Source organism: Eucalyptus grandis, chromosome 7, assembly GCF_016545825.1.
Source record: "Eucalyptus grandis isolate ANBG69807.140 chromosome 7, ASM1654582v1, whole genome shotgun sequence".
Lineage (NCBI taxonomy): Eukaryota > Viridiplantae > Streptophyta > Magnoliopsida > Myrtales > Myrtaceae > Eucalyptus > Eucalyptus grandis.
The window spans coordinates 52,835,089-52,841,867 of NC_052618.1; positions in this window are offsets into that span (position 1 = coordinate 52,835,089).

Here is a 6,779-nt window from a genome sequence, read left to right on the forward strand (position 1 = left end):
GAGGATTGGGGCGTGACAACGTAACAATATACTATTCCAGGGTAGACCTCCCTCCCTTTTGGCCATGAAAAGGCGCCTTGAACAGGTTATAAAGGACAAAGCCTTGTCTTTCCATCAAGTCCCTCCCATTGCGGCTAATGAAGATTATTGCAAAGCTGGTCGCTCAACCCCTCCATTTTGGCGAGCTGATGGATTCGCCCTCCTTCTGGCTTCCGAGACGGTCCATTACCAACATTAGAGCTTCTTTGATGCTTGTGTTGGTCTAGGCTTACTGTTTTTGTGCCGTTGTTTGGCCTTTCCCCTTCCCTTCCCTTGGCTTGGTTTTTTTTTACCTTGGCCCCCTTTCACTCGCTCTGACTTGTTGTCTGCGTGAGTGCAAGTTAATGGGATCGAGTTTTTGCTGTATAGCCTTATATAGCTCTTTGGTTAAAAGTCAATATATTTCTTACCTTCACCAAAAAAAGAAAAAAAAAAGACACCACGTACAGAATCGACGGAAAAATCGGTTTAATGTCATTTGACACAAATTTTGCAATTAGGTGGAATCACCCACAATTTAATTACGTGCTTATATTAAATTGATCTATCTTCAGTCTCTTATCAATTATAATGGTGCCGCATTGACCCTTGCCGATTAGCACGGTCGAGCAATCGATTTCTGGTCGAATTCTCAAGTCTGTTGCATTTATATTCCTTAATGGCTTCACCTAATAGATTAGTTATCTTGTGACATGATCTTCAGAGAAAAATGATCATAGGCTCGTCGATGAAAAGCCTAGTTCATTTAATCGAAATATGGTCGAAAATCAGGATGTCACATTTTAGGTCTCCAATTGTTACACAATGCAACCACTTCTCCAATGCTGAGAGCTTAGAGAAACAAAAGTATGGCACCTTTGAATATCGGTTTGATATGATAAAAAAAAAAAAAAAGTCTGGATCTATAATGATAATGTACAGACAAAGTGAAACTAACTAAAGCAACTGTCCAAGCATGACAAGAAAATGTCAAGTAAAGAAAAGGCGGTGAAATCTGAAGATAAAGCTTAGAGCACAATGATAAGTAGAAACTGGTTGTTTCCGATGCAATTAAGACAGACATCCAAGTGGAACAGGCCAAAAATGGGATGTGAAACAACATTCTTGGCACTCTTGCAACACCACATCCACAGATATTGGCACATAGGTTATCAGGTTTGAAGCAATAGAATCTGCAAAGGGACAATAATGAACATAGAAAGAAAAAAAAAAGGCGCGTCATTGTCATCTCCAGAAAACACAAGACCCTTCACCATTAGATGTTTAATCGAGTAAGCACTGCCTGTTAAGCAATTGTGCCGCCTCTCATTGCTCTCATTCTGCTATACTTGTCGAGCAATTTGAAGTGTTCATGGTATGTAAATCACATACGTCATGGAGAATTGACTTAAAGCTAACATTTCCATTTTCTCTCTATTCTGTTTCTTTTGGTGGCTGCTGCACTACACTTCATTATACAGCACATGTTTTATAATTACAGTATCACTACCAATTTCATGACGAAAACATAGAATATTTGTGATTCGTTTATTTCCTCAGCTTTTTTACGGATGTTGGAAATTGTCTCTCCGATGCCTCCAGTTTTTCCTCCCCTGCCTTTAAATTTGCATTCATTGACTCTACTTCTTCCCTTAAATGTTCAGTTTCTTCAAGTAGTTTTGTACAGAGGGGTCCTCTTCATCAGCTCCGGTTAAACTTGAGGAGAAGAGATGGCCAGATTCTTTTAGTAATTTTCCAGAATTTTCAGACGTATGGAAATAACTCCATAGATAGTTTCACGTGCTTACACTTTTGACCTTTGTGTTGAAGATGACATCTACTTTGTTTGCTACATTGTTTATGATCATTGACGCATTGAAAAAATTCATTTTCTTAAAACTCACATAACCCTCCAATCCGTCAACTTCTCTCTTTGTTACTCATTCATCTGAACCTCTTGTTTAAAGCGCAACTGAGGTTGTCTTAGAAAGAAAGTAGCTATATGATGGTGGTTTACAGGAGAAACATCATATTTGAAGTGACAATCTAACTGGCATTCGCTACAATAGTGGACCCACAAGTCCGGGTTTCTGTTCAGTTAAGAAATCATGCACTAGTATTTGCCGGAATCATCTTCACTGGAGGATTTATCTAGGGTTACCAGATCGATGTGATGCTTACTTTTCATAGTTTGTGGTAAGTGAAAGCCTATCATGGTGAAGGTTGAAGTTGCCTCGGGACAATGGTGGAAGTCGACGATACAATGCACTGCATGTAGTCAACCTTATGCAGACAGGACTTGGTCTTTGGTTACAGAGATGATGCAAATCGAAATTCACATTCTATACAATAAAAGCTAGAGGTGAAAGTGATTAAGGGCGTGTGATATGTATTCATGAAAATGATTAATGGTAGTTAGGTACAAATAGAAATGTAATTTGATAACTCTATAAAAATAGAGTTATTTTATCTATTTTAGGCAACAATTAATGCAATATTTATGAGAAAATATTTAGATTTCTTTCTGATTATTTGAATGTTCCTTGTTTATGCAGAATAATGAGATATGGAGAAGATAAGAAAAAGAATGGCAAATATCAGGAATTCAAATAAAAAAAATAGTGGGAGATAGATATCAAATCAGGAAATTCTTGATTTTATTTCCTAATGTTATCTGCTAGTGTTGGGAGATAGATATCTGTAATATATCTTTTGAAGAGGAGAACGTTGAGAGCCAGAGAGAGAGAGAGTAGTTAAGTTTTTGTTAAATCAAGAAAGTTTTTCAAGTATTTTGAAGAGAAGACCAAAGTGATGACATAATTCTTGTTCTTTGATTTAAGATACTGGGTTTGATTTATATTTTATTTCTTATTCTACTATGTTTTAATTTTCTTTGTTAGGTTACGATGTAGCCTAACCATGATGATATGAATTTCATGATTTTTATGTTTTATAATTGACTTCATTCATGTGAGTTATATATTTTTGTGCTTAATGCTTTTAAGTGACTCGCCACCACTTGAATGATCTGATGTGCATGTTTGATGTGCATGTTTGAGACTGAGAATTAATAATATGCAATTGTTCATTATAATATATAACCATGAATTAAACGTGGATAGTTATATACCGCATTATTTGTATAGCTTTCGGTGATAAGGTAATCTAAAAGACTCATTGTAAGTCAGGAATATTCATAGTTTTTAATGCACTTATGTTTATTTTAATTCACATAGAGATATAGTAGATTAATAAACTAAGTATGTTTGCTATACCTAGAGATAGGATAGTAAATAGATTAGGAAATTCCGCTATTACATGTTCGATATTGTTCTTGTACCCACAATAATCTGAAATTCATATCGAGTAGTTATGGTGAAATCGGATGCTCTAACATATTTATCTGATTGATTTACTGCATTTAGTCTCATGATTTTGTTTTTAAATTATTCTAAATTATATTTTGATCTGTTAGATAAATTTTAGAATTAATCTATTTTACTATTTAATTAGTTTATTAATCATCGATCTTCGTGGGACAATACTCTTTCTCATCATTATATTATTTGTTCGATACGTGCACTTGCGTTTAGAATTTTACGAACATTATTATATACAAATCTCATAATACATGCCAATCACACATTAATTTCGCTTGCCTGCTGCTCCTGAAGTCATCATAGTTTTTAATTCCAGAGTATGAGAATATAAGAAGGCAGACTTTTGACATTCCCTCTCTTGAAATTTGGATCATTTGTAGTGTTGTACAAAGAGAAGATTGCCTCGGTTCAACTTGATAATACCCAGATTTCAAGAAAATCATCTCACTAGTGTTTTGGGGCAATTCGACTTTGACGCCTTCGTATCTGCAGCAACATGATATACGCAGGAATGTGCTTTGAAACTATAGTATTGTACACCATGTATGTATTGTACTATTGTAGAAGAAGCGTGTATTGAAAACATATTGAAGTGGTTAACGACATGAAGGGCAAAAGAGTCGATTCTGGATTAGCCAAACGACATATGTCGCCTTGTAACGCCTTCTGATACATTAATGTGGGGACGCCAAGAGAAATGTCAATGAGGCCCATTTTAGAATCCCTACGTGTTAATTGGCGGTTGACGATCCAGCCCCGCCATGTTTATAGATGAAACATTAATAACTTAGTAGTGGTGGCGGAAATTACAAGGCACTATAAATCCCAACTTCTAGCGCTGAACTCTCTTTATTTTGGTTTGAAATTAGTGCACAAAAAATATTAAAACTTATCTTAAAAATACAATTAAGTTCTAAAACTTTCAAAAAGTATAATTAAGGGCTAAAACCTGTTAGAAAGTACAATTGAGTTCTAAAATTTTCAAAAATTACAATCAAGTCCTAAAACTTATCATTAAAGTATAATTGAATCCTAAAATTTTCAAACTATGTAATCAACAAAATGACTTGACTAAACCAATTCGATAAAATTTAAGACTTGATTGTATTTTTTTAAAATTTCATGATTTAATTATACTTTTGTGACAAATTTTATGACTTATAATGCACTTATCCCTTCTTGTTTGTCCTAGGAAGAATTCTACTTGTACTTTCAATCTTTTCAAATTGTCTTTACACTTTTTATTTGGTCTAATCAAGTCACTATTACAAATATTTCCAATCAAGTCTCTTGGACATCAAAGTCAGCTAAATCTAGCTGACGTTGCCATTGATCCATGTTGTACTATGAGGAGGATAAAATTTTACCAATGTAGACCTCCACGTGGGCATCAACATTAGTTAAATTTATTTACATCATATGTTGATGTCATTTTCATTGGCTAAATTTGTCCTATCACGTCCATGTGAGTATATGCATATTTTATCCACATCCTAATTTGATCTGCTAGATAAATTTTAAAATTAATCTATTTCAATATTTAATTAGTTTATTAATCATCGATCTTCGTGGGACAATACTTTTTCTCATCATTATATTACTTGTTTGATACGTGCACTTGCGTTTAGAATTTTACGAACATAATTATATACAAATCTCATAATACATGCCAATCGCACATTAATTTCGCTTGCCTGCTGCTCCTGAACTCGTCATAGTTTTTAATTCCAAAGTAGGAGAATATAAGAAGATTAGACTTTGACATTCTCTCTCCTGAAATTGGGATCATCTGTAGTGTTGTACAAAGAGAAGATTGCCTCGGTTCAACTTGATAATACCCAGATTTCAAGAAAATCATCTCAGTAGTGTTTTGGGGCAATTCGACTTTGACGCCTTCGTATATGTAGCAACATGATATACGCAGGAATGTGCTTTGAAACTATAGTATTGTACACCATGTATGTATTGTACTATTGTAGAAGAAGCGTGTATTGAAAACATATTGAAGTGGTTAATGACATGAAAGGTAAAAGAGTCGATTTTGGATTAGCCAAGCGACATCTGTCGCCTTGTAACGCCTTCTGATATATTAATGTGGGATGCCAAGAGAAATGTCAATGAGGCCCATTTTAGAACGCCCACGTGTTAATTGGCCGTTGACGATCCAGCCCCGCCATGTTGATAGATGAAACATTAATAACTTAGTAGTGGTGGCACGAAATTACGAGGCACTATAAATCCCAACTTCTAGCGTTGAACTCTCTCTTTATTTTTGTTTGAAATTAGTGCACTAAAAATACTAAAATTTATTACAGAAATGCAATTGAGTTCTAAAACTTTCAAAAAGTGTAATTAAGTGCTAAAATTTGTCAGAAAGTGCAATCAACTCCTAAAACTTTCAAAACTACAATCAAGTCCTAAAATATATCATTAAAGTATAATCGAATCTTAAAATTTTCAAAATGTGTAAATTAGCGAAATGACTTAACTGGACCAATTCAACAAAATTTAAAACTTGATTGTATTTTTTAAAAAATTTATGATTCAATTGTACTTTTGTGACAAATTTGATGACTTATAATACATTTATCCCTTTGTGTTGAGAAAATATTCAATGATTTGCTCTCACCACGTCATCAGCTAACGTGGCAAGCTTTTTTTTGCTTCCATCCAATTACAGCTTGACCCATATTTGATGATATGGAATTAAATAAAGAATAGAAATTCTCTCATTCCAACACTTTCTCTCTTCCTCATCTATTACTCCTCCGTCCACACCACCTCTTGGGCTTGACCTTCACACCTCTTGTGACATCCGGAAATTTGGCCTCGTTTCGAATATATGAAATGGTTATTTCATCGATGCGCTTATGGTTATTATACTCGAAACTAACCACTCACAAATTAACTAATCTATTAGATGAGGCCGTTAAGGGATATAAGCATGATAGACTAGAATTCGATTAGAAATCAACTACTCGACCATAATAATCCGCAAAGGTCAATACGATATTATTATAAATCAATTAGCAAATGGAAATGAGTCGATTCGATGGAAGTACGTAGTCGAATTGCGGGTGGTTCCGCACGATTGCGATATTTGAGTCGAACGGCAATAACCCGATTTTCTATCGATATTATACTCGGGATACGTAATTGAAACCTCGCGATTTTATGACAACCGAGAGTTGTCTACGATTCGAAGATGCACAAACATGGATCGAAAATTATCAACCTCATGTCAAACGTATTGAAATCCCTAAAAGCTACCCGATAGATTATGTCGTACTAAAGTTGTATATGGTCGATTTTAACCACAAAATTTAATTCGGTTTCAGGAATTGGACGTTCGAATATGTCAATTTATTTATTAGACGTCGT